Source organism: Apteryx mantelli, chromosome 1 (genome assembly GCF_036417845.1).
Source record: "Apteryx mantelli isolate bAptMan1 chromosome 1, bAptMan1.hap1, whole genome shotgun sequence".
NCBI lineage: Eukaryota > Metazoa > Chordata > Aves > Apterygiformes > Apterygidae > Apteryx > Apteryx mantelli.
The window spans coordinates 116,441,313-116,469,285 of NC_089978.1; positions in this window are offsets into that span (position 1 = coordinate 116,441,313).

Genomic DNA, 27,973 nt, shown 5'->3' on the forward strand with positions numbered 1-27,973 from the left:
TTTTCTGAGCATGTAATTTTACCTTCACTTCATAATTTTCCTTTCTAAAATATATTTATCTTAAATCATAGTATGAACTGTATGATCACAACAGAAGTATTCCTAATATGGGCAACCAGAACATACTCAGCAGTACTGTGAAATGTCATTACTTTGAAGGGTGCTTTTTGGGCTGTATTTGTCTCTATTTCAAAATGTTGCCACAAAAGAAGTTAGTATTTTCTTCTCACAGAGCAAGTCGCAGAGGTTTTGCACCTCCATCTAAATTATGCAGCATGCTATAAAGCGCTGCGTCCACTGATCAGTTTTAAAGGAGTATTTTTTTAAGTTGCTGTATTTCGTACTATTTCAATTTGACTCAGTCCTTTGTTGACTGGCTTCATTCTTGGCTTTAATTCCACTGCCCACACAGCACCTCCATCTTAAAATTCACTTACCCCTCTCACTTTCCTTTTTGTCCACTCCTTATTTTCAGTTAGCCCTTTTCATTTCCCCTGCTCCCTCACTTTCTAACTTCTGCTCTCCATATTGCTTAAAAAAAGACGAATGTGGTGTGATTATCGTTAGTGTTCATTTTGTGTGTAGCACATCCTTCTCCCCTACATTATGTATGCCACGTCTATTTTCACTGTAAACTCTCCAGGGCAGATACTATCTACATCTTTATATTTGCATAGTACATTCCTCTTCTTGATGAGTCTCCATGCCTAATCATAACTAAACTTGATAAAAAGTTTCCCTAAAAACATGCTAAAATGTGGCATGTCTACAATTATGTCTCTTCAGTTGATAAGCAAGCAGCAGGCGCAAATAGGTCTTTCAACCTCTTTGCCTCCTCTCCCTACTCTCAAAAAACCTGAACATATTTGATGCATGAGGAGTAAAATCCAGACTGTATTTGTTTGCATGGGGCAAGGCTGTGAAGAAGATAGGTGCTGAATGCACAAATTTCCCCAAGTTCTGTTATCATAAATTGTTTGGGTATAGCTGTTTGGGTATAGCTGATCATGGGAGGAGGGAATTGATGAGAGCACCTCTTGAGATGTTTACCAGCTCTACTTTCTTTTATTTTAGGCAGGGGGCCTTTCTCATTTAATTTAGGCCATCTTCTTCTCTGTAGTGAAGCAAGACCTTAGAAAATATAAGTCTTTGTAACAAAAATGATATTAAGGAAAAGTTACAAATGGATATATTTAGAATGTTGTTTTGATCATCTGCCACAGCATTGAAGCTTTAAAAAAATAGCAGGGTGTTTTGTTTTTCTTTTTTTAAACACCCAGTTCTGACTATGTTTGTAATTCCCAGATGACCCAATCCATGTATTCATCACTCCAGCACAGGGAAAAAGTTATAGATCTAACTTGGTTCCAAAGGCACTGTAAATCAACACTTACTTTAATACTATTAAAATGATAGAAAATGGACATATTAAGTCCTACAGCATCTCACTTCTTTGCTTTTTAGTAGCTTGCTGATGCATGTCATAAACACTATATGAGGATCATGTGCCTTCCCTTTATAGGAAAAATATGCAGAATGGGCTAAACCCTTCAACAATGTATTACAAAATTGTGCTGCCTAAGTAAATTTGTATTATACTACCGGGCCATAAGAAAAAAGTGTTAGACATAATAAGCCATTGAAATGACTACAAATATCTGCTGAAAAGAACAATGTTAACTATGTCTGCTCTATAAGGGAATGTGAGAACGTTAACATACATCAAAGTTAACTGCGAAGCAGCAGTATTTTCATTTCTGATTTTAAGGGGTGCTGCTTTTTAATAAAATTGACAATTCAAGCAATTTTTTCTGGAAAAAATCATTACCTGCACTAAAAAACAAAAGCACTGTTAAAACGCACTGTAAATTGACATAGTGAAAACTAATGCATAAAACCTTTTGGCTGTTGACAAATCCTTCTGACATGTACTGTATGGGAAAGTGCAGAAGAATGTCAAGGAGATAGGCGATGGAAGCTAGCCAGACTGTTCCGTGGGAAAAGGAGCATCAACAGGGCATGTTGACCCATCGCCATGTAGCTGGGCCTATGCCAGCGTGGTGTGCACCTGGGCTTTGACTCGAGATTAGCGATGAGCTCAATGTGCCCACTATGCATGTGTATAGTACACAAAAACCACATATAGTGTCCCCCTGGCGTTCCTCGCCATGGACCGACACTCAGCGGTGCCAGGGATTCTCCCGCTCCTTTATTGCCTCGATCAGGAAATTGCTGGGGAACCCCCACTCAGACACAGAGGTAATAAATGCTCAGTATCGACCTTAGTGTGCCTTATGTTTGTGTATCTGTTCCTGCCGGGAGTCCAGGCGTCGCCCCTGCCGGACCCTTACATGTATGAACCAGCAACCACACCAGTTTCTGATTACTGACTGCTACATGATGGGTAAGTGAAGGCCACGGGTCCCTGCCTTCCTGTGCAATGGCAGCCTCCACGCTGCCAATGACCCATCTTCCTGCTGCATGTTCAACCACCCCAAACCCAGTACTACTTGTTTTTCTTCATCTGAACCCTTTCACCATCCTAAACCAGACCCTGGTTCATCATCCTCTCCTATGTTCACAGCCCTTCCTAAAGCCCAGCACAAAAACTCATCTCTTCACCCAATGAGGCACACATCCTCACTGGCTATGTGCTCACCCTTTCACTATGGTTTGTTCCCGACTTTATCCTACACCAGAAGGGAAGGTAAGTTCTCAGGCTTCACAATTAAGCAGTCCTAGCAACTTGTGCCTCAGCTCTGGCTCCTGGAACTGCAGAGGCAGGTTCTAACCCTACCACCTCCACTCAGGAGAGGCATATAACTTCGTAAAACTGTTCACGTGTCAGCTGTGAATACCACTGGTTGGGACCTTGCAGTCTTGGTCAAGTCTAGGCTGGCTGGCAGTGTGGGCAGACTGCATGGTATGGAAGTTAAACACCCTGTAGGTCAACATGGACCAACTGTAAAAAGCTAACTTTCAAACGTAAAAGTAATACTCCATGAACTTTTAGCTCCTTTTCCCCTTCTCCCCCCCCCCCAAAAAAAAAAAAACAAAATAAACTTCTGGAACAAAAATAAAGTTGCAGTTACTACCCAAAAGAAAGGATAACATCCCAATTAACATCCCAATAAGATGTAGTAGTATTATTCACACAATACTAGTAAATGATAGCAGGGTACTAAAGTCATAAAGATTTAAATTTCCATTTATATGCAATTATAAATGAGGAAGCATACCACAGCATGATCTGAGTTTTGAGTCCAGCCTTTGCCAAGGTTACATTGCTTTCAGTTAGTATAACCTTTTCTCCTTCCTTCAACTTCCTCTTTTCTTCTCTCACACGTTTTTGAATGCCAAATTTGTTTTATAGGCTCTTATTTGGACTTTCACTTAGTTGCTCTCTAATCCTCTTTACAGTGACTTGTAAATTGAAGCAAAAATGATATTGAATCTGGGAACAGCAAAATTCTCTTACCTCACCTATTTTTCCCTTTTCCCGCACACCGATGTGATCCTGTATGATGGTCAGGCAAAGTCTGACTGCAACGCCTCTCATTCTCATGTCAGCAGTGCCAGCCAGGTATGTACTGAGATTTTTGCACCCCATTAAATGGGAACCAAATCTCCCCTAAATTGAAGACAGTAATTAATCACATAAAACATCTGTTTACTGAAATGGAAAGAAAGCAGAAAAGGATAAACACTTTTCTCCCCCATATACATGAAAATTAAAATAAGTCTTACTTATGTTCAAGTTATTAATATAATTGCACACAAAAAATATCATTAAAATATAGGAGAGCCAAACAGGAAACACAGAAATATGGACACGGGAGCCAAGGCAGCCCCACAGCTGCATGACCCTAACAACATCTCCAGATGCACCTCTGTTGCTTGCCAGTAGGAAAACTGGAAAAGGAGCCAGCAGAGGTGACACCAAGGAGTTAGCAACAGAGCTGCATGCTGCTGGTAGAACAAGCATTTCAGACTTTGGCATCTGGTCCTTACTTTTGCCAAGTATGCCCTGTTTGTTTCCACAGCTGTTAAATGTGTTTGCTCAAAAAGGAAAAAGCAGAAAGAAGAAAGAGCAGCTAGAGATATACTAGTGACTGCAGGAAGAAGTATGAAGCCAACATTCAATTTACTTCCAGATAACAATTTGGTTTAGAAAATGTATTGCTAGTTATTAGGACAAGTCTGAAATATTCTTAGATGAACTTCATGCATAAATTCATACAGCAAATTTATGTTTATATCTTCAAAACTCTGTAGGCAATTATCACAGGGTTAACAAATACATTTGCTGTAAACAACTTTTCCCCCCTTTCTATATATATTTTAAATTACCTTGTAATAATCTGGCTCCATCCAGCAGAGAAAATTATTCTAGGCAAACTGAAATCTGCAGTAGTGGCTCCGATTTACCTGAAGGTAAAGAGATACAAAATTAAACAATAATGTTAAGTTAGGTAACTTGCTACAAATCCTTGTGATTCATTGGGCATAAATGTATTTCATAAAATAGCAATTAAAATATTAAAATCATAATTAACGCTCTTGAATAAATTAAAAAGAACCTTATTTGGAAATAGCACCTCTTTATTTTAGTTTAATTGCAAAATTTTTAAATGAAAGTATTAAATGCAAGTAAATACAGAATTACATTTAAGTGAATTAAGTAACTTAAAATTTAGATTTCAAGAAGAAAAGGTAAGGTAAATGCAACATAATCTCTGGATGAAACACATATGCCAGATTCAGCTTCCAGCTAAATCTTATCAACTTCCTTGCTTTCAGCAATGTTTTGGCCTGCATGGGAGAGTAATTTCTGGTCTGATTAGCATAGCTGACCTTATTTTACACCTATGAAAACAAGTCTTGTTAATACGGCTAAATAGAATGCATATTCAGGTAAAATGTGGCCTCTGCATATATGAGAAACATTGATTTTACTTGAGATCAGTTTCTCTCATATACAGCTCCTTTGGAACACAGATACGAGCTAAAACCTACCCTCTTATTCAATGACACTAATTTAGAGCTTAAACAAAATCAACTGCATAAATTTTGTACAAAAGTCTCTTTGCTAACTCTGAGTCTATTAAAATAAAATGAGGAGGTTAAAAGTCACTTTGGGTATTTTACCTCTGCTGAAGTTTCCCTCACAGTTCTATGCATGCTATATTTTTTGTATTTTATATTAAAAATAATTCTTTCCTTTCTTGCTCACATCATTAGCAATGAAATTTCTGTGAAGTGAGTTTCACTGAGTTGCACTAGCTGGTAAGAGAACACTGGGAAAAATCAGGGATCATTTTATTTCACATTATTTTCCAATGCAAAATTGAATATTCTGTATTATTCAATCTCTCTCTCTTTTCAACAGCAGTCGTAAGTGTTACAGCTAATGATAGTGGTTTCACTAAGAAAGCTCTGGCAAGACAGCTGTCAAGATATCTGTTGACTGCCCTGACCTTGTGCCTATTTAGGGCTTAGAACAGAGGCAGTATGAAGAGCATACTTTTCACGCGGCAACTCTTAACTTCTCTGTTCTCCTTAAGACAGTGGATAAGGACTCCCCTCAAATCTTTCCCTGCCCTCCCCCTTAAAATCTACACTAGAAAGTGTTTTCTCATGACACATAAGCATACTATGACACTAGCACAAACTAAATAGTCAATGCCATTTTAATCAGTGTATTGTACAGGCCATTTCCGAACAGCAGTGAACTAACCCCTTCTTCGCTAGTGCACCTGAACTGCAACCGTTGACAGAGCTGAATCACTGCAGACAAATTTGGAGAAGCTCCCAGAAGCTGATGGTCGAACACTACCCTTTCCCTCAGCAGTACTGCCAGAAGTGATTACAAAATATTCCATATTATAAACTGTAATCAAGAAATCAAGGCTATTACATAAGTACTGAAGAATGACATGTTCTCGGCAACAATCAAGAGACCAAACTTTTCCTCTCTTTCAGCTCCAGTAGTATGGCCAACAATTGTGTCCACCCATGAGCCAAACACACATAAGGAGGTCTGGTTATTTGCAATTTACTCTATGTAAAGCAGAGATGATAGTGGTAAATGGGGATCATATATCAGGCAATATAACTTATCTGTTACAGTGACACAGTATTACCTACTCACTAGCTATAACCCAGGTTCATATTCATTTCTGGGAAATAAGGTAAGATTCTCAATTTATTTTGCATTAACAGAAATTGGCATTGGTATGCACAACTATATTGAACTGCTACAGTAAGTATTTTGTGTCAGGTATGCTGACAAGAATGCTTTGCAATCTCCACTGGCTGCCGAATACTGCGGAGGATTTGAGATTAAATGGGTAGTTTTGGTACTGAAGGTAGCACAAAATCTGCCTGGTTCATGGATCTCCTTTCTCTCCTGTATAACAATGATTTGGAACAATTATCATGACGAAATTCATATCGCTCAAAAGAGGGATAAGACAGTCTCAGCGGAGGCTGCTTATGTCTTAACTTCCACCTTTATTCAGAGATAACTTGAAATTCTTTTATCTTGAAAGTACATTGGAAAATTAGTTACTACAAATATTCTCGGTCAGGGAAAGAATGCTCCTTCTGGACTGGAACTTGGTGGTGATTTTTTTTGTTTGTTTTTGAAGCTGAGACCTTGCTTCGAGTGTTTGTTTTTGTAGCACAAAATGAGGGGATATAATGTTCATTCTGTTCAAAAGCATCGTCTCTCGAACTGTTAAAGTCCTCCCTAAAGCCTGTTTTTTATAAGTCTGTAAATGAACACACATTTTATTGCCATTTTGACATGTTTGCCCCTCTACCCCAGCTCGTCCATGTGTAACAGGAATTGATTTATAAATCTTACATGGAAGGTACACAGCCATGGAAGCAACTGCTGGCTCAGAGCAGGAAAGGAGGCACCTTATGCATTGCAATAAAGCAGGGCACTAATGTGCACACCAAAATATCTAAGTTCCTCTCACTTTTTTTGCCTATTGCAAGAAGTTTAAAGTACATCTTGCTTTTGTTTTCCCTTCAGCTGATGTTGAAAAAGACATCAAATGTCATCAGATGTTTTATATTGGACACATTTTTGGTCAAAGGGGGACAGAGCATCAGCAACATCAGCAAAACGTACTTAAGGAAGGAAGACTGGTTTTGATGTGAAATCTTCTAAAGGTGACCCCTGCCACCATTTGATATGCAGTCTTGGTTACTTACATTAAAAATCCCAATTTTAAGGACAGGGTAGAGCTGTCTTTTTTTGAAGCATATAAAGTCTTAACCGCCACAGATAATGTCAACTCAAATTATTATTTCCATTCCAACATAGATTACAGGACAAGAGAATATAAAATGGAAATTAAAAAATAAATTCAGCACATATATCAGAAACTACCTTTTCATGTGGAGAATAATAAATGCTTAGAATAGCCTGCAGGCAAAGTTGTTGAGGCAAAAAGCACCAGTGTCATTCAAGAAACAATTAGATATCTTCCTTGGGGAAAGCGAGTACTAAAAAGAATATGTCTTGATGGACCAAATGACCTTTATTCATTCTCCAAAAGTCTCTCATGTTCTTATAATTCTATTGAAGAATATTTCAGCATTTTGGCCTCAAGCAAAGTCAATTCTTCCTTGAATTATCCTGCTCACCAGTTCACTGTTGAGACTGACCCTCTCTTATACTGTAACAAACAATGCCAACAATGACCAGCCCTGTAACATGACAAAACTTTGAGTATATAATCAAAATTCATTTTCTGTCCCATGATTACAACTTTTGTGTCCAGACTGAGTACAGACAGTTTTTCGGGTATCTGGAAAGCAAATAAACAAAAAAACCTCTCAGTGTTTTAAAATTAACCATAAGTAATAGAGCTATTCTCCACTCCTGGCGCAAAGCATGCACCTACCAGATGCAAAGCATTTAGGGAAACAACATGGTAACTTTCCCTCCGAAAACTAGGCAGATTCATGAAGGTCCGCGCAGCTTTCCAGCGGTTGCTAAGGTAAATTTCACCTTTTTCCTCTTTTCACCTTTTAATTCAATGCTGAATTTTCTCAGATGTTCACTTTGTGTTAATCCAATACAGATAACAACTAATATAAAATTAAACATCCGTATAGGACTGCTTTTCTTTAGTGAAGCATTACAGCACACTTTAAACATTTTAAAGGAATACTGTGAAAGGGTCATCTCTGTCATAAGCAAAGAAAAAGCACAGTTTATCATTACTGACATACTGAGGTAAGGAGAAACGGTATAATTGGATAGAAAGGAGCCTTGACATTTTAGGTAACTGGCAAAAGCCTACTATTAGCTGTAAAACTGTGTATTTTTCTTTTGTACTTTTGATATGCTTGATTGATACACACAAGTCTAAACTGGATATTTCCTAAGCAATAGTAATCCAAGCCAGAGTAAGTTACACAAATATTTAAGATGACCAGCAAGAGAAAGGTACCGACATTTTACACAGTTTTGCCAAATGGTACATGTAGGTACAGACTATCAAGCAAAAGCATTCATTTAGTCTAGTTTAAGAAATTTATCAAAACTACTGTTATAAAAATTGCTGAAACAAAAAAAAATTAAAAGTAGTAAATGATATGAGTAACTTAAAATGCAAGAAAATTAATTACGCCAAGTTCTCCAGATTCCATTGAATTAGATTAAAGGATCTAATATAACAACACTCTTCAGTAAGCAGATATTTTTAACTGTTAAAGCTTGTAAATATCTGGAGAATTTTACTACTTTATAACTCTAAAGAGCTAAACTGAAGTTAAATAACACAGAAACATCAAACTGATATTTCATCAGTGACATTGCTACATATTTTTAGTGCATATTGACCAATTCAGATTCTGCCACAAAGATGGTATTTATTTTAGAAAGTTAACATATATGCATTATTGGAGAAGGCAGCAATGATTAGTAAGTTTTTAGAGATTTATTTTTGAGATAAAAAAGCCAACCATTTTTGCTGCATGCCAGAATTTAACATTAACATCAGTTATCAGGAGTATAAGAGTGCTAAAATCAAGAAAAATATCGCTTGACATACTATGTTTTGCACCCGCTAACTTTCCATGTGTCCACTATACCTATTGCTCTTGATATCAGAATTGGTAACACATTCTTTGCTGCGATGAAATGGTGTTGCTTCGTCTCAGTTTAACATTGGATCCTATCACGAAGTTCCCTGTGCTAGACTTCTTGTTCATTACAACTCATGCTGTAATCATTTTTATGACCTTTCCACAGACGGACATTTATCCATGTTGTCAAACCACTGCAGCAGTCCTATTAATTAACAGAATCACTGACATGGATAAGTGTTGGCTGGATTTAACCCTTGACAGAGTCCCTTCCTGCAAGAACATTTATCTGCTGCTGAAATAGGCTCAATAGCCCCTTTGTCATTACAGTTACATAAAGGGTTAATACCCAGGGCCAAGCTCTTAAGTCATATTCCTGAGAAAATACAGTCATCCGCATCAATTTTAGTCCTAGAATCATTATTCTGTAGTCATCTACAGCAAACTGTATTTGCATAATATTAGTTGAGATACATACTGGTAGAAGTCATTTTCCAATCCATCGCTTTGTTCAGCTTTTTTTTTTTTCATTCCAGAAACATCACCCAAATCATTTATATAAATATTTAAAAAGCTGTAATTTAAACACTGAATTTTGCAGTAATCTAGTAGTAAAACTTGTCCAGGGCACAAAAGGTGTCATTTCTAGTTTTTAATCACTGTTCCTCCCATTTTACATGGTGTCAGACAGTTCAACAAGATTTCTACCTACTATATTAAAAAATGACTTTTTCTTAAAAACCGATTTTCCTGATCAGTGAGACACAGATAACCTCCTCCTGAAGAAAAGAAGAGCATGGAATAGAGTATGTTTCCCTTTTTATTTTCTGGGAGAACATTCCACTTGTTCTTTGGTATTTTTATCATGAATTTGCATAACTCTGAACTTCCTAAAACGCTATCTAAAAGAAAAGAAGTTGAAGAAAGTTTTCTAAAAAGACCACCTTTTTACTTTCTTTGCCTAAACTTCAGACATCTGAAAAACATCATCCATTTATCCTCTTAAAAAAAAGAATCTAAAATCTGTATTTAGTCCAAAATGCTGTAAGAGATATTTCAAACAACAGGAGATTTCAACTTTAACTGTATCTCAGCTACACCATTATACTTATTACTGGCTTAAAAAGCTATAGAATATAATAGAGGGTCTTGTCCATCTAATACAATGCTATTCCCTATCGATGATGCAAAGAGAATGGCCATTTCTATAGTGAAATTTCTGGGTTCACAATAGACATTCCCAACAGTGTTTTGGATGTCAAGAACACGTTTGCTTCTGCGGATTTCCATCGAAATATCTCAGTCCATGCTGAAAAAGAACTCTCTAGAGAGGCATGGAGGGGACCACGCCAGTACTAATACTGATTCTCTTGACACTTCCCTTTTCTTACAAAGAATTGTAAGGTTTCAGGTTGGGGGGGTGGGGGCTGTTACTGATTGTGTGAAAACAGAAAATTGTTATCTTACTTATGGGTTGATGTCCTCAATGGTTCAGGCAGTCTCAGCTGAATTTGTCCTCAACAAATATAGTTCCCAAAATCTCTGGGGAGTAGTAAAGGAGATGGAAGGATAGATGAGTGAAAGAAAAAAAAAAAACTTATCTACCTTTATTGCATAATTCTGTGGGTTTCCCTATTCTCCCCTACAGCATTACTCCTAACAGTAGTATAAGTCTCCTAAAACTAATCAAGTTAGACCAAAACAGACGTTTTCACCAGAATGCAGAGTTTGCCTCTGAATCTCTAGAGGTATGCTTATTGTCTGCAGTGGAAATACCAGTGCAACCTTACACTTCAAGGCCAATGTGGGAAAGGGCTAGAGAGCTCTGTTTTGAAAACCCTGTCCCTCATCTTCTGCAATTACATACTCAATGTCAAAAACCAGTAGAAAAATAAAATACAGACTCTGCCAACTTTGCAAAATTGGAAAAGACTTCAATTTCAACTGTTTATGAACAGAAGTCTGTTTCAGAGGTGTTCTGGTGAACGCAGGAGACAGACAGAAAAGTATTTAACATAGCAGGGCCTGTTTCACAATGTTTTTGTTTCACAAAATTCTTCCAAAACTTTGGAGCTGGAAAACTGAAAAAATTTGAAACTCATTTTTAGAATGCATTTATGAAGACCTTTCAGTTAGTCTGAGAAGAGCAACGTCTGAATCAGTGGCTAGAATTCATATTCCAAATGATTCTTTTGTCCATGTCTTATAAACAAACATTTTTTATGTCTAATTCCATATTATCCCCTACTTTTTCTGTTGATGACACTATGCAGCTGAGAACATCTGTGAGGCTTTTCCCTTGAAAGACTGGCAAAAAAGGCACAGGTAAAGCTTTGGGATAGAGTTGTCCTTGTGGCTGGGTGCCAAGAAGAACGGTCACTGAAGGTATTGTGGCCCTCCGCTGAACTATCTTGCTGTATTCCCATATATATCCCAAAGCAGGATTTTTATTTTTACAGCTCTGCTGTTTTGCTATGGAATTGCATCTACTTGCTGTACTCAGGCAGCAGATATACCTAAAAAGGGTCTATGGGCTAGAGACAACATTTGCCCTAAGTTCATATATCACCTCATATTTTCCTAAAACTTAACCTCATCCCCAAAGATATCAGTAGATTATTTGACATGTGCTTGTACAAATTAAGCAAAGCAAAATTGCTGATGTGTTTTATACTCCCCTGACTTATGAAATGTTGGTCAACATTATGTACATTAGGTCATGTAATTTAGCTTTTAAAGAGGATTTTGTACTGTATCTCCAATAGATTAGAAGCATTAACAACATGACTCATAAAAAATGTGGCTGAAATAACTGCCTTTGATTCTTTACCCTTATCTTATCGTTCTAAAGAGCTATGAAGACTTATAGGCTTCATTAAATAATGGTTGGTATATATCAATTTACCTCTTCGATATTAAGCAGTTTTTCCAAAGTATTTTTTCTAATTCTATCACTTCTTTATTTATGAAAGTATCTGATAACCTTGAAAGAACAAAATTACTATGTTTTGGTTTCTGTTAACACCAAGAACTCCCAGGCTTACATTTGCATTTGGAAAAGCTAATTAACACAGGTAAATCGTGTACTCAGACTTGCCTATCTGAAAAGGGCTTCATGAGCCTAACAGGAATGTGAATGGGGTTTCTATAGATACTATTTTGAAAGCAACTAGATTTATAGAAAAGGTATAATTTGCCATTGTTAGAACCACATTACGTCTTGTATGATAACAGTATCATTTTACATTAAACTATGCATCATGCTAATTAAACATTAACACAACATTAAACTTCTTTAAAAATTAATTTACCCTAAAGTAAGATTGCCACTTAGTAAGACTGCATAATATGAACCCCCAGCCAAAGGTTTTGGGGATGAAGAGCAGCATAGACTCCACTTTTTCTTCTCAATGGAAAAATTATATCTTTTGATGCAAACTCCTAACAATTGTTTAGAATTCCGTAATATAAATATGATTTCATATTGAATATAAAACATATAAAAATTCTATTTCCAATCTAGTATTTTCCTAAATTCAGTGTTGTGAAGCATAGTATTTCATATTTTTTACTGTTTTCATCTCATTTAAATCTATAATTTTAAGATTTATAGAATAATCATTTCTTGATTACTCTAGGGATCCTAGCACTGTATATGGAAGTGACTTGTTGGATTTCATTGCTCTGTCCAGAAAATACTTAGACCTCTTAATAATCTTGGTTTTACTGAGTTATTGAGAGTAAAAATCTGTTCAAGTTATTGCGATTACATTATGTCAAAATCTCAGAAGTAATATCTCAGTTTTGATAAAATGCTTTTATAATCCGAGTATGACCACAAACATTGGTCTTGTAGTCCAAATTTGGCTAGTTTAATTATTGATTCAAAGTGCAAGAAGAATCCCCTGGTGCTTATATTGACTGTGCCAGTATCTAAAGTAGAAAATGCTACATAAATTTACCCTGCTCGAATCATAGCAAAAGAAGGGCCTGACTAGAGGAAACTGCAGTAACAAAAAGTGTTATTTTTATAATGACACTTATTCATTGAGCATCTGTGTTTATTTTTCAAATCAATAGTATCAACAAGAATGAACCTAAAATAGTAAGATTGTACGTATTAAGTTTTTTCCTGAAGAATAATGAGGTAACAATCTAATTAAGCTGTTACTGTATGTAAATGTGCATTCATTCTCAAACTGTTGATAATAAAGAAGGCATTCAAAAAGCTAAATAACCTATTTCTCATATTTCAAAGAAGTCAAGTGATAAGTTGACAAAGGGGAAGGTTAGATTCAGGTAAGCAGAAGGGAATTGTTCTGTAAAACGTATTTAATGGTGGATGATTTCTGAGTGTTTGCAAAAACCCTATCATTGTTTCACAATTAAAAATTCATTAGGTCTTGCAAGGCCTGGATAACATTTTGTAAACAGAAGCAGCATGTGAAAAATTTGAATGAATGCAAGAGCTTAATAGAATTATCATGGTTTGAAATAGTGCTCCACAAAACAATACGCAAATATATACGCATAATGAACTAAATCCTGCTCACTCTACTTACACTAGCAACCCCATTAACTTTGGTTATATTGGAATCAACCAAAGTGCTTACAGTAATAAAGTAAGCAAGTAGTACCCCAGTAACTTTGGTAGCCATTCTGTCATCCTTATTTCTACTGGTAATAACTTATTACATAAGTATTGCCCATAAAATGAATGGGACCACATTCATATTACACCAGCAAAGGAATCATTTTTCTCAACAGTAGTTTGTTCCTCTTCTCATTCATATTACTTCCAATTCAATTCAGTAAGATAAAGTTTAATTCAATGTTAGTTTAACGTTTAGTTCAGATAATGAAATATTCTGGGTGAAACTGTTTCCATTGGAAATGATTAGACTTTGCCATTGATTTCAATAGATTCAGATTTTTATCCTCTGGGTTACACAAAAAAAATCATTTATATTTACCTCTTTGCCAATTCCTGCTAATTTATTAATTAATGATACTCAAATTCCAAAACTTCTAAAGTGAACAAGCATGCTACAGTAAAAAGAACACTGTCCTAGATGAAGCCAAGAACAGACTTTTAAAGAGAGTCAGCATCTAAAAACATTTCTGTCTGATGTCAGAAATCACCAGTATTTTACTATCACTGGCACAATGTAACTCTGTCTCACTTTATCTCTGAGCAAGAGAATAGCAAGTGAATCTACCCTAATTAAACTGTGTAGTATGCAACTGGCAGATCAATCAGCACTTTCAAATACTAATCTAGAATAACTCAGAATGATCTGAAATTACTTGAATAATTGTGGAAGAACCTGCTTGGCTTTGAACCCAAAAGGAAGCATTCATCCACCGGACACTAATGTCTACTGTGTTTATACAGAGAGTACCACCTCCTCTCTCGATCCATTCATATAATATGTTTGCTTTTCCCATACAGCAGCAGCTACAGGGGTGTCAAGAACTTAGGTAACAGTTAACGTAACCTGGAGGTAGGAGATAAACAGTGGAAACTAGATGCAAGTTTGGAGACAAACCTGAGTTTGACATTCAGTGTAGACATACTGTCTGTCAGATACTGCTGTTATAGCTGACCCGTCTGCCCGGAATGGCTGCCCTGCCTGTCATCATCTACCTCCTTCTTCAGTATTTGTAAATGTTGGGAGAGCTAAACAAACTGGAGGGAATGGTTTTGACTTCTTCCCCCAGTAAGAGTAATAGTCAGGAACGTTTTGTTTCAACATTGCTTGTATTTCTTAAGATTAAAGCTCTGGCTTTCTCTTTCCCCTACTAATTTGTCAGCTGTACACAAATGCATAACAGAGAGCATAACACACTTATATTATTTTATGTTTACAAGTCTCCCTCACAAGACAGGTGAAAAAGAAGTGGCTGTTCTTTGTTCAAATCCTTTAGTCCTTCCCTGACAGGACTATTTTTCAAGTTCAAAGAGCTCAGTCAGGATTCACCTTTAAAAGACTGAAATGGTTCTGAAAGTTATAAAAACATCTGTCAAATCAGTATGCAACTCAAACAAGAGACTCCCTCTTTACATGACCTTCTTATTTGAATTACTCAAATTTGGTACTCTGGTCTCAATCTATTTGCCAAAAATATTAAAGAAAAAAAAAAATGGAGAGGAGAGATGCAGACTGGCAGAAAAAGTTACTATTATCTTGTACTAACAGGGTAAATACAGATGCATTACTTTGTTTCTCTATAATCCGCTGTTTTTCCAGGGAAGTTACTGCTTTGTTATAGGTAATGGTTGAGAAAAAACATGTAATATTTCATACTAGAAAAGGACATATAACTCTCAATACAAATAAATACAAATGGAGATCTTAAAAGGTAAATTGTGGTGTTACAATTGATATAGATGCTACCGTACCTTAAAGTTTTCTTAGAAGCAATTCAAACACCTTTTTTCCTCCACACTTGCATCTTTTTCAACTCTACACACTTAATTTATTGCCTTTTGCATAAACGCCCTTTCTTCTATATTGAGTTCGCTATTGTGAACTCTACTTTTTCATTATGCAAGGCTTCTCCTCATACGTTTTTATTTTTCTGTGTCTAAGCTGCAGGTAGACATCTCACAGTGCCTGCAAACATAACTGACCCTAGTCATTATACAACAGCAACCGATTAGAGAATCCTCAGCCTAGTCAAGCTAGTTACATAGCATCAGCTCTTTAGTCACCAAACAAGAAACACTGTATTTGGGCTTCAGTTGTGCTAGTTTTTGATCACCACGTTTTTTCACAGAGGTGATAAACTGGATCTCCAGCAAACGCACTGACCATCCACACTGAAGGTGCTGCCAGTCACCACGCTGAGTCCAGCTGACCCTCATTTCTGAGGAAGGGGCAAGAATCCTAATCTTTCAGCCTTAACAAAAGAGAAGTAAATAGTTTCCAGTTAAAGGGGTAAGCCACAAAACATACAGCACTGATGCTCTTGTAGTTGATGCACTGGAAAGGTCTTTGGACACCAAAATCATGACGGTAATCATCTTTCCCACATATTTTCTTTCCAGTCTTGGCTAAGTCACTTGTTCTCCTTGAGTATCAGTGCCTCACAGGCACAGTGGAGAGGACAGCACGTTCTCCTGCTTCTGTTTTGCCTGACTTGTCAAGTTGGTCTCAGGCTTTCAAGGACAACCACACACAGCAGGCTTGTTCAACAAGTGGGTCCCCAGCGACGTTGAGACCTTCCCCACAGCTGCAAGGGCCAGACTGAACAGCAGCAACACCCTTCTCTCCTAGCACAGGGGAGCCCTCTCACTTACGTTCTCTAGGTGATACCATAACATGTAATAAAGCTGAGTGCTGAACCTCAGAATGAACAAATGTCCTTAACAAACCGACAAAAAGCATTCATTAGATGCATTAATTTATACCAGAATTTTAAAAACTTCCTAAACTGGCTTAGTGTTACCACTATTTAAAAACAAACTTATGATGATACATATTAAACATCTGTTAACATGTAAGTTAAAACCTTGCTGTTTTGTGATATTTGATTTATGATTTGAAATTTTTAAATCAAACCAGTAAATTAAGTATTTTAAACATTTCATTCAGTATTTTCCTAAGTTCAGACAGATTATCATTTATCTATTAATTTATTCTCAGTATTTGAAATATGGGACAGAGAAACCAAAACACCACCTGTGGTTCTATTTTATTCCTAACACATCCTTCACTTACCATTTTAAATACTGTATCAAAGGGAGCCTCTAAGGTGATCGTGTTCATTGTCATTCCAGAAAAATAATACCGTATTATCTCCTAGAGATGTGCTTCACATCTACAATAAAGCTAAACCCTACTTTCTACTTTATTCTTTCTTCCCAAAGTCTTAATAATATCTAGAAGATAACTAGAGAAAGGAAGTCATATCTGATCTCTGTGCCCTCAGGTTTACCCAAGACATGTTGTTTTAGTTTAAAGTAACATATACCTCATTCAGACTATGCACCCCATTATTTATACTTGAAGGAATTCTAGAAAGAAGTAGGGGGTGATTAATATTCCATAGATAAAAGGGAAGAAGTAGTCTTCACTGTCTGAAGGCTTGGAACATAACATTTGCGTTCTGCCATGCTACAGCCATTGATCAGGTGCTTACCTATTCCTCTGGAAAGGCAAAAAAGAAATGCTTGATAGTAAAAACATATACCTACATGCTTTCTGTGTAGAAAGAAACTACATTTACACATAAGTTAAATACAAAGCACTTCTAACAGTTTCATAGATTTCAGTTACATATTCTTCTTTAACATGTAGACAATTACCCTTTACAAAAATGAATAACGGTAATTTAGGTCAACTTTTAACATATGGTTTTTGATAAATGAATACATCAGTCATAACAGGTAAAAACTGACAATTTGATCTATGCTTAACTGTCAAAACTTTCCCAGACAGGTTTGAAGAGTAGAACTTCTCTCTTCTAGAAAGCCTAATACCAAGCCATCGTAATGCTTATTTACCAGCTCATTCCCTGGGACAGACTGAGGAAACCAATGCCTAAATATGCCGTGTCTCAACCCTACTATGGAATGATAAGGGTACTGATTTGCTCATAAGGTAGCTAAGATTTCCTTATCTCTGTTTCATGTGATGATAATTTACTTTTTGCATCTTTTTATAGAGACACACGCAAACTACTTTTGTCTCTTGTTTCTAATTTCTTAGATTTTCACAAGAACTATTATTCCAACCTCTTTAGTATCTGTACAGTAAGTCACAGCCAAATATGAGGCGGAGAGCCTCTTTTCTAATATAAAACTTTCATCATTTACCTACAATCCTTTACATTTGATTTCTCCCCTCTCTGAAAACTCACTATCGATACTGTCAGTATCAAAAATTCCTACAGAATCTTGAAAAATGGAAATCAGGATGTAAAAATGGCAGTTCAAATAACCCCTAACAGGTATTTTTCCAGGCATATCTGCCATGGCATGTGTACACATGCCATATTTTCAACAGGGTTAGCATAGTCAATAAATATTTTAGTGAATCTTTGAAAAAATACTACAAGAAAGTAACAACAAATTCTGAAATGCACTGTGAATATACATCGCCAGACCTAAGGCTGGTGTAAGCGCAGATGGCAAAGATATTTAGCATGTGGTTTTGTGATTATCCATACTTTACGCATTTTCTTCTGCTTACAGTAGATTCCAGACAGTGACAGTAACTAATCTGGACAACTGCAGCACTTGTTAAGCCTTGATACTGCTCGTGAGATATTCGTCAGGAACATCCTCTCTCGGCCTTGGGCTGTTAAAGGGTTACTTAGTGTAAGATTCATCTCATCTAAATTTACTGTTGAAAAGTAAGACATCTACTCTAGAGGAGTTATACAGGCTCCTGTGGTAATCAATGAAGAGAGATAAGTACCTCCAAACAACGACTTATCCCATGTATCTTAGGCCTTTCTCTAAGGATAAGATGAATTTCCTCTGTGGAGATATTCAACACGGGTGACAGGAATCCCACTTATACCTTCCAGAAAATCCATTTGGTTCTCCTATTATTCCACAAAGCAAATAATCTTTTTGTGCACTTTGGGGTTTTGTTTTTACATCACTGAAAAAATTTACCTGTGAAACAATTAGTAATAAATATTTTCCTACAGTTTCGCTAAATTTTTGATAGAGTAATTCCCTACTTGTTACAGGCTATAAGATCCCACCATCTCCCCAGAGGACTTTCTTTCCTAAGCACAGTGCAATTTGTGTAGGTAACTGCGCTCTTCAGATAGGTCAATCTACTGTTACAAGGTTTTTATCAGAAATATATTCTGCAAATGGATTTAACCAGGCTAGTCTAATAAGAAGATACTGACATTTCAAAGGAATCTGATGAAGGATGCTTCAGTGATAAGAATCATGAGTTCAGGGTACCTTCCTAATTTATGAGTCAAATCTACACACTTAGCTAAAAGATTTCCCATATACCTGGATGCTTACTGGTCACTCCTTTTATAACTGTGCAGGTTATTCTTCTGTCTCAAAGAGAATATAAAAGCATTATGATACCACTACATGCAACCAAAATACCCTGCTGAGGTCACAGATATTCAGAAAAGCACTGGTCCCACTTATTTTCCATATACCACTTGGTGATGCAGTCATTTCTCACGGTCTGGGCATTCCTTTAACAGTCATCAGCTTTTCGGCATCCAATTGCAAACCATCAGAGCTCAAAAGACACCTGACATAGACCATCCTAACTTTCTTCCACTTCAGCTTCTTTCTGTTCAGCCTTTGCACTTTCCAGGAGTGCTTCAGCTTTCTTAGGCTAGAATTAGAAAGCTGGATAAATAGCTGGAAAATATCGCTAACTGTAATAAAGGTGCAGAATTGACTAATGGAGATCAGAGAAAGAGACAAGGCAAACCTTGGAGGGAAACAGTCTTTTCTCTAATGGTTGAGGGGAATGAAAAAATCATACTTTCTTAAGACTGTGTTCAACTACTGACAACATATCTTGCAGCTTTCTAGAGGATATTGATGCTCAAGACAACTGACAGCATCTGTAATCCTTAAGCCCTCCAGAATCAGGAGGTCATTTTAGCCCTTAGACCAATTCTTTCATGACCTAGAAGACAGAACTGGAGGAAGCAGGTACATTTAGTTTGCATTCTGTATGTCAATTCTGACCAAAGACAACTTATAAAATGATACTTTATATACAACAATAGTTGTTTCAGCAGATTTAGTATTACACAAATCTTTAATGTTTGGTAAAATAACTACAGACCATGTTCTAGTCTGAAAATACTCAGTTCAATAGGAACTGAAAAATGTCCTTTATAGAAATTCAATAGAGTTCTATAAAATCCTGGAGACCGTGCATTTCCTGTGCAGTATTAAAACCACTGAATAGAATTTAATGAAGAATCTTTTCCCTTCTATAAAATGAAAGGATGTTTTTGTGCAACTTTAAGAGTTTTGGTGTCTATTAGATTTGGTATATGCCAGCAAATCTAAGAATACTTATCTAAACAAAATTACAAAAATTTTAAAAGAAAACATGGCCAACTTTCTGCAGATTCAGTTTCTAGGGTTTTGAAGTCATACAACTTTGTATTATCTGATGAAGCACGTGCAAAATTTCTGGATGAAATAAGATAAGAAGTATTCATGTATGCTCTTTCAATACAGGAATTTGTAGCATTTAAAGCATATTGCCAGGGTCCAGCAATATACAATTGAACTTTGGGGATCACAATAATGTGTTAATACTTTCATTAAGTGGTGAAAATGATAGAATTCTTCCTATGTCCTCTCATGTTGCAATTACAACATCAATTTGAAAGGCACATGAGATTACCAAAGAAAACCAGAGGAATAACTACGGCAAGTTTAAAGACAATTGTCCTATTTGCTTCAAAATGAATGAAGCCCGTTTTCATGGCTGTGACTGTCCATCAGTAGCCCATGAGTTTGGTTGCATACTTTATCCTAGGATGATTCTCTCATATCCACTGCACTTCTTCCCTTTGCTGGGGTGGATGCAGAGATCTGTTTCCTCTATTCAGCTGCCTGTTTTCATGAAGCTGGTAAATAATTATATACTTTGGGAGCCTTTGCTCCTCTCTCAAGTGTGGCTGAATTCAGCCTTTAAGTTAAAATTGACTAAGGAGAAACATGTAGAAAGATACAAATATATTTAACTTCATTATGAAACAAGACCGAGAAAAGGTTTCCACAATTAGAAAGGTAGAATTTTTGTTCCGCTCTCACTCGGCTAAAATTTTCTGAGATTCTCACAGGTCTAAATTTTCACAAACACTTCATAACTTGACAGCAAAGCATATCATACTTCTAACGTAAAACATCTCTAATACATTTCTCAAGTTTCCTGACATATCAGGGTTTGATTGTACAAGATGCTGAATGCAGCTGGTCCATTCCAGTGTCACACTGGAAACTATTTAAGAAAGGAAATTTTGTGAGGTGCATGGTTTCAATGTTATAAACATCAGCAATTTATACAGGATCTATAAAAGTGTCCAACACATCCTCTTCTGATTTTTCTCTTGTATTCCTTTCACCATGGAAGTGCCCAGTGAAGGAAAATGTCAGTCTAAAGTCTCCTAGGCACAGGTGTTAAAGTGTTAAAGCACAGCTTTTGCTCTTTGTGTTTACACTGCCTCTAGGAATATTTGGGGCAGCGACAGCTGGTTCAGCTGTGGGGGAAGTGAAAGCCCTTTCTAATATGACTGCTATATCTACACCTGCGTCTGTTTTAAAATTGACAGTCTTCCCACAAACGTTCAGTTCCAGTCTTCAGGCTGGCTCTGTATCATTCCTTGTGACTGAACCCAGAAAGAAAGGGAGAAAATAAAAAAATAAAACACTTGACCCCAGGTGCTTGCTTTCCATGCTGCTTTTGTCTGACATAAATCAACATTTTTTTGTCTGCGGCATTTGGCTGCTGTAGCTGAGCAATTACCCTCAGACACTGGTGTCTCCACCTCAAATATACACTGGGGAAAAGGACAGAATTTTTCCTGAAATATCTCATGTAACCAGTTCAGGTCCTTTGTAAAAGCCCTTGGTAAAAGGAGATGTAGCACAGTTCTGATTCTGTAAGCATAGGACACATTTTGGGAGTCACGGCTCCCCTTTCTTCAGAAGTCAACATTTTACATTAATTTTATATAGAAAAATAATTCAATCACAGCCTTACAATGCAGGTAGTAAAATAAAAAAGAAACGGGGAAATAAATGTAAACTTCAGAATTCAGAAGATTCTTTGAACCCATTTAATGGTGAGTTCTAAGATGTGCTGTTTACATTTGCACTACTTGTTTCCATATGAGTTACCTGTAGATAAAACAATTATAAGCCCACACTGGAAGACAGGAGATATCCAGGACTAGGTAGCTTAGTACAACATGTACTTAGTACTGTATGTTGTCCAAAGACTTTGTGATAACCATATACATGCAGAAAAATTGAAAAGAAGATAAAGAATACTTAAAGGCTTTTGTCTGGTTGGTAAATTAGGGGTGTTTTTTTATTCACTTGGCTATTTTATTTTGTTTTCTTTGTTTGCTGTTTGGGTGAGAAAGGGTGAGAGGAAAGATCTTCAGTAATCCTAACATATGCTCTTTGTGCCCTGAAATAAAGAGCATCTGATAAAATGTTTGAAAGACCTTTCCATTTGAAATGACCTGGCTATACTTAGAACCTCTTTTCTACAGTACCGATAATATACTACAAAAAGAGGATTTATGCACAACATAGTGGTTTACCTACTCTTAAGGAGCCTTAGCTTTCTGTGCTGCTGTCCTGAAATGCATGTTGAATAGCAGTGATGCTGACAATCAAAGTGAAAATGACAGTTCCTGGAAGTTTGGAGTTACCAAGAAGAGGGGTCACAGCTGAAGATCACATTTCTTTTTACCCGACAGAGGAACTTGATTTCAACCATGCCTCTCTGAGATATCAGGGAAATCCAGCGGACAGACTGCTCCAATTTCTGAAGTCCTCCATGTGAACCCTTCCCTCTCTAGTAAAAAAGGCTGCACTGCTATAAAGCCAATATGTGTAGGACACTGCCATCATAGATAAGCGGGAGGCCCAGTGAGTTAGTCTCATGTAAATATTGGGACTCAGAATTTTCATTCCTGCACATTTTATTTCTATATTGATCAAACTAAAAGGTGTTAATCAAAGTTCTCCACTCAGTTTATAAAATCTCTGATATTTTTAAGGTAATGGGAAGGCTGGGAGATGTGCACGATGTGTATTTTTGTTTCTATCTACAGAATACAAATAGATACAAACAACTCATCTCTTCCCATCTATCCAGATGCTTATGGGGTCTTCCCAAACAGTTTTAGAGCTGCAAGATCATGAATGGATTTTATTCTCACACACTTCCACCAGAACAGGAAGTATCCACCTTCTACTGAGTCATAAATGGAATGACCTGTCAAACTAGGAATTAAACCTAGATTTGAGTGATCTGATCCAATAAACCGCTTTCCCCATTCTTGCCTAGTTTACAGAATATTAGTCTGGATTGGTGTAGTAATGTGGCACAAGGTCATGAATCCTGTAACTCCCAGTGTGTCATCTACCTATGATTAGCTTTACAAAAGTACTGGTTTCCTTTTAAGACAGCATCATATTATGCACAGAAATAAGAAGTTTATTAAACTTTCTCTGACTCATTTTATAAACTGCAGGTTGCAGAGAGAAGATTAAACTTGGAAGCAATATTCTTAAAGGTTGCTGGCTATTCCTTAATGGTAAATATGTAGGATTATGAGGGATTGTCCACTGGGAAGCCCAGACACATCAATAAGATCTTCAACCAAAAAATAAATAAATATATTTCCCAGGTATGTTATTTTCTCCAAGAGGCAAAGATTTGATCATCTCAGTGTGAACGACAACAGGTTTTCATGTTCTCTATCTGAAAAAGTAACAACTGTGATGCAGCTAAGCAGCTTTTGTTTCTTGGTTGTTATCACGATCTAGGTTTATTAGTGTCTAGTCTTCTAATTTGCAATTGCTTCTCTTGCAATTTTCATATTGATTTTCATTATCAAAATAAAAGAGTATTTTTTATGGTTTCTAACTCTTTGCACTTGCTTGTAAAAACTATGACACATTAATTAAATCTTTATGTTAATGGTCTTAGAACCAGGTCCCACCTCAATAAATCAGGACCTTCCAAATCTGTACAGTTTATTCAAGTTGCAATCAATGTTAATTTCCTTTTGGTTCAGCAACTTCATTTAGTTCTGTACTGGAAGTCCAACTATTTCTGATTACAATATTAACATATTAAATTTAACACGATATAGCATCCATACTGTAATTTATTGCAATTTAGGTTTTATTATTGTGATGTTTGAACTTATTTTGAAGCTGATCTCACAGAATAAATACCAGTGTTATTATCCAAAATTTTACTTTCTTCTCTCCACATAATTTAGCTGCCAAATTAGTTATGGTCCCTATTTGTGCTGTTAGCACCATGTGTTTTATTTTCAGTCATACACCATTTGATAACAGAAAGTTACAAGTGAAAAGTTATGGATACTTCAGCAGTTATAAAAGCTTGTCTATTATAGCTGGTGGGCTTTCTGTAAAATTCACATAGTTGCATGTTCTCCATTTAATGAGTTGTTTCTCTAATTTTTCAGGTGCCTTACAAAAACCTGTGAGGCTTTTAAGATGTTTCATCGCTTGCCTCCCTTTCTCTACATTCCTGCTATATTAACAATTCTTCTGGTAGTATCTTTCACGATGTCTTGGTCTTCACTTCAACATCACACTGAAATAATCTCTAAGAAATTTCTAGTACTACCCCTTAAGGCAGATCATATAATGAACATAATTTTTTGAAGAGGATTGTCTAACACAGGAACCTATTAAAACCATGAAAAGTAGTATCTACAAAGTTTTTTGAAACCTATTAGACTTTTCCTCCAAATTTTCAGGCATTTGCCATGATTTCGCATTCATTTTAATCTTTTCTAGTAAATGATGACTAATTGGAAAGTCCCAGCCTTGCAACTGATTTCCTTATTTATGCCTTGTTTCCTCATTGCAAATTGCCTTTCTTACCTTTATGACTTCTCATATGGACAGAATGCATTTATGGTCTGTTTTGGCCTGTAAAACTACTGCAATATTCTTCATCTAATTAGCAAATTAGACATTAGTACGTGCTTCTAGGATAAGCAGCTGAAGAAACGATGAGAGATTTGAAGCACTCCTATGGTTAAACGATTAACAGTTTTACGCAATAGTGTAAGTCACCGGAGGCTGCTTTGACTAAATCTGACAATTTCTTTAAATTATTTGAGGGACCATTTGAGACATATTGACACTTCATTAGGCAAAAAGACAAGAGTTCCTGGATGTATTGTACAGTACTTCATCAGATCAATCACTTTGGCCATTTCACCTACATTGTGTTAATACAGCCATGAAACCGTAAGGCAGAAGTGGTATTTGCTACCTTCCAAATCCAAAAACAGAAAAATTGTGTTCAGATTATTCCTGCACTTGCACTGATAAAGTGTTGAACAAAGATCCCTTTCACTCTGACCTCTACCTGCCTCTAGTTAAGTGAACTTTTCCCCATTGATTTCAGCAGCTCCAAAATTTTACCCTGAGGTTTGCATTTCTGGATACAATCCACCCATTGCTTTAGCAAAGGTACTGGGTAACCTCAAGCACAAGCTGATTATTGCACAATATGTCAGCTCACCATCCAGACATCAATGACAGAGGTACCAAATAAGGCTACTTCAAAACACTTGTAAGAGCTGGTCTACAGCACAGAGAGTGGCTATTAATTGCTCACTGTGTCTTCCAATGAGAAAAGCTAAGAGTCAAAGGAAGCAAGCAGAAGACAAATTAAAAAAACAAACAACAGGAAGGGGGGGTTGGGGTAGTTCTTTTTTTCTCCTTGCAAAGTGTTTTAGAGCTGCAGAACCTTTTTCCAATGGATATTGTGGCTGCTAAACGTTGCATAGGTTCAAGGACTGAACAAGCTCATAGAAGAGAAATCTTCTGAGATTTATTACATACATAAAAGTATATCTATCTGGCTTAGAAACATTTTTCCAACATTAAATAAAAAATGGAAAAATATAAAAAGAAGAATCATAATTGACTCTCTAGTTCTTACTCTTCCCTTGGCATTTGCTTAGGACAATTGTGGGAGACAGAACGCTGGGCTAAATGTTCTTTTAGACTGAACCAACACAAGTTTTCTTGGGCAGTTAGTTAATACATCGCGTGTGGTACTTTTCTGGAAATAACCTGTCTGAAAATTTGTGTCAGGTGGTCTTGCCACAGGATGCTTTTTCAGCTAACAAAGCTTTTTCTTAGTAGCAGTACAACAATTCATCTAACAAGCAGGTTAAAAAAGAAAAGGCAATATTAGAGACACAGATAAATGTTTACTTGGTGCTCTAAGAACGGGTCAGAGGAATGGCCAAGTCAATCACACCATTTTTATACAGGATGTGCATTTCAGTCAGGCACTGGATGGCTAAGCTTTAGAATAACGACTCTCTAAATGATAGTTTTCTGTTCATAATCATCTTCAATCACTCCTCTTTCCTTCTCCCTTGCTAAGTATAGCATATAAAGGTATTTATCTTCATGACGAATTCAGAACGAAGCTGGTACAGAAACTATAAAGCTGTACTTGAACTCTTACGGACACAAAAACCTGCATCTCACAGCCCTAAAGGAAGAAAGAGCATTAGGCAGATAGTTATCTTCCCCCCTATTTATGCATTTTCTATTACTTCATAAATAAAGATAACTCATTTATGAACTGATCAGATTTCAGAGATTTTGGCTATTTCTGAATTAAAAAAAAACAATTTAATATATGAAAAAGAGATTCTTACTGGTGTGTTAACCCTCTACTACTCAACCTCACAAAGAAAATGCACGTATTTAGAAAAGGTTACACTCACTCATTCTTTCTGGAACTCAAAGCATAATGTAAAATATTAAAAAAAAAAAAAGGAAGTGTGAGGCTAGGATCCCAACTCTACAGTGAGATTGCTCTGCACAGTCTCAGGACATGCAACATTCTGGGTTTCAGGATTAGGTATTTAGTTGTTTAAGAAAAATAAGCAAACAAATTTATTCAAGCAAACTTACTCATTATTTGAATAGAGGCTTAGTGAAGGCTGTCATCATTAGTTTAACGCTTAAAATTATGCCACTTGGGCAAATAAGGTGAAGTCTGACCTCTGTGAAATCAACTACTTCCGACAAAACCTCCATCACAGTCATTGCCACTAATAGCCATAAAAAGCTGGCTTCATAAAAAGTAAATCCTACTTAACTATCTATAAAAGCTAGATTAACAATTGTTATTTAGCTCAACAATTAATATTTTCCAAGTAGAGGAGCAAAATTCATTCTTTCTTTCTTCTAAATACATTTATGTAATGAACTTTCAATAGTTAGTTTTAACTTTTGCCTGCATGTCAAACATTTACTGACAGAATATATTCCAAAACAGATATAAATTAAGGGTTTTAGAGAACATACCCAGCCCCTCTCCTACACACAGTCGTAGAAAAACTGCCAGGAGCAAACAGCAAAAATAATAATCCTGTCCATGTTTCTAAGTCAGCTTTCAGCGAACTGCTGATTTGCAGACTGTGTTGTGCTTCAAATAAATATAGAATGGGAACAATGGCAAGGATCTGAAATTGTACCAATTTATAGAAGGGCGATGTAACTGAATACTTGTTTGTTAACAGTTGAGATACCTAAGAGATCAGACCAGCATTTTTTATTCCTATTTTAATTTTGGCCTCTAAAAAGCCGCATGAACAACAGACTTGAGGATTTTGTCACATAAATCTGAAGTAAAGGTGCAGTTTCATATATGGATATCTAGCATATGTCACATGTAGAGTAAAGACTTCACAAAAATCTCTCAGTATCTACTTAGCATAAGTTTGTCTCTGCATCTTTTTGTATTTAAGACAAGCAAGAGTATCTTGAACGCCCCCTTTTTTTTCCTTCCAATCATGCTTGTATTCTAGCACTACCAAAACCAGCTTGCTTCTTTGTGGCCAAAGGCTGAGGACACCACTATTTACCTTGAGTAAATTCTACCCATCTAACCACCAGGTGCGGAATCCTAGCCGGCTTTTTAAAAAACATAATATTTGGCTGTTGCTTTTAACGTGATACAAACTTAAAAGTGTCAGTGGTTCGAGAACCTCCCGACCGCCTGCAAACAGACGAAGCATCGCCAGTGCCCCCTCTCCTGCTGGCAGCCCAGTTCCATTTCCAAAGCTGTCAGCAAAGACGTAAAAGAGA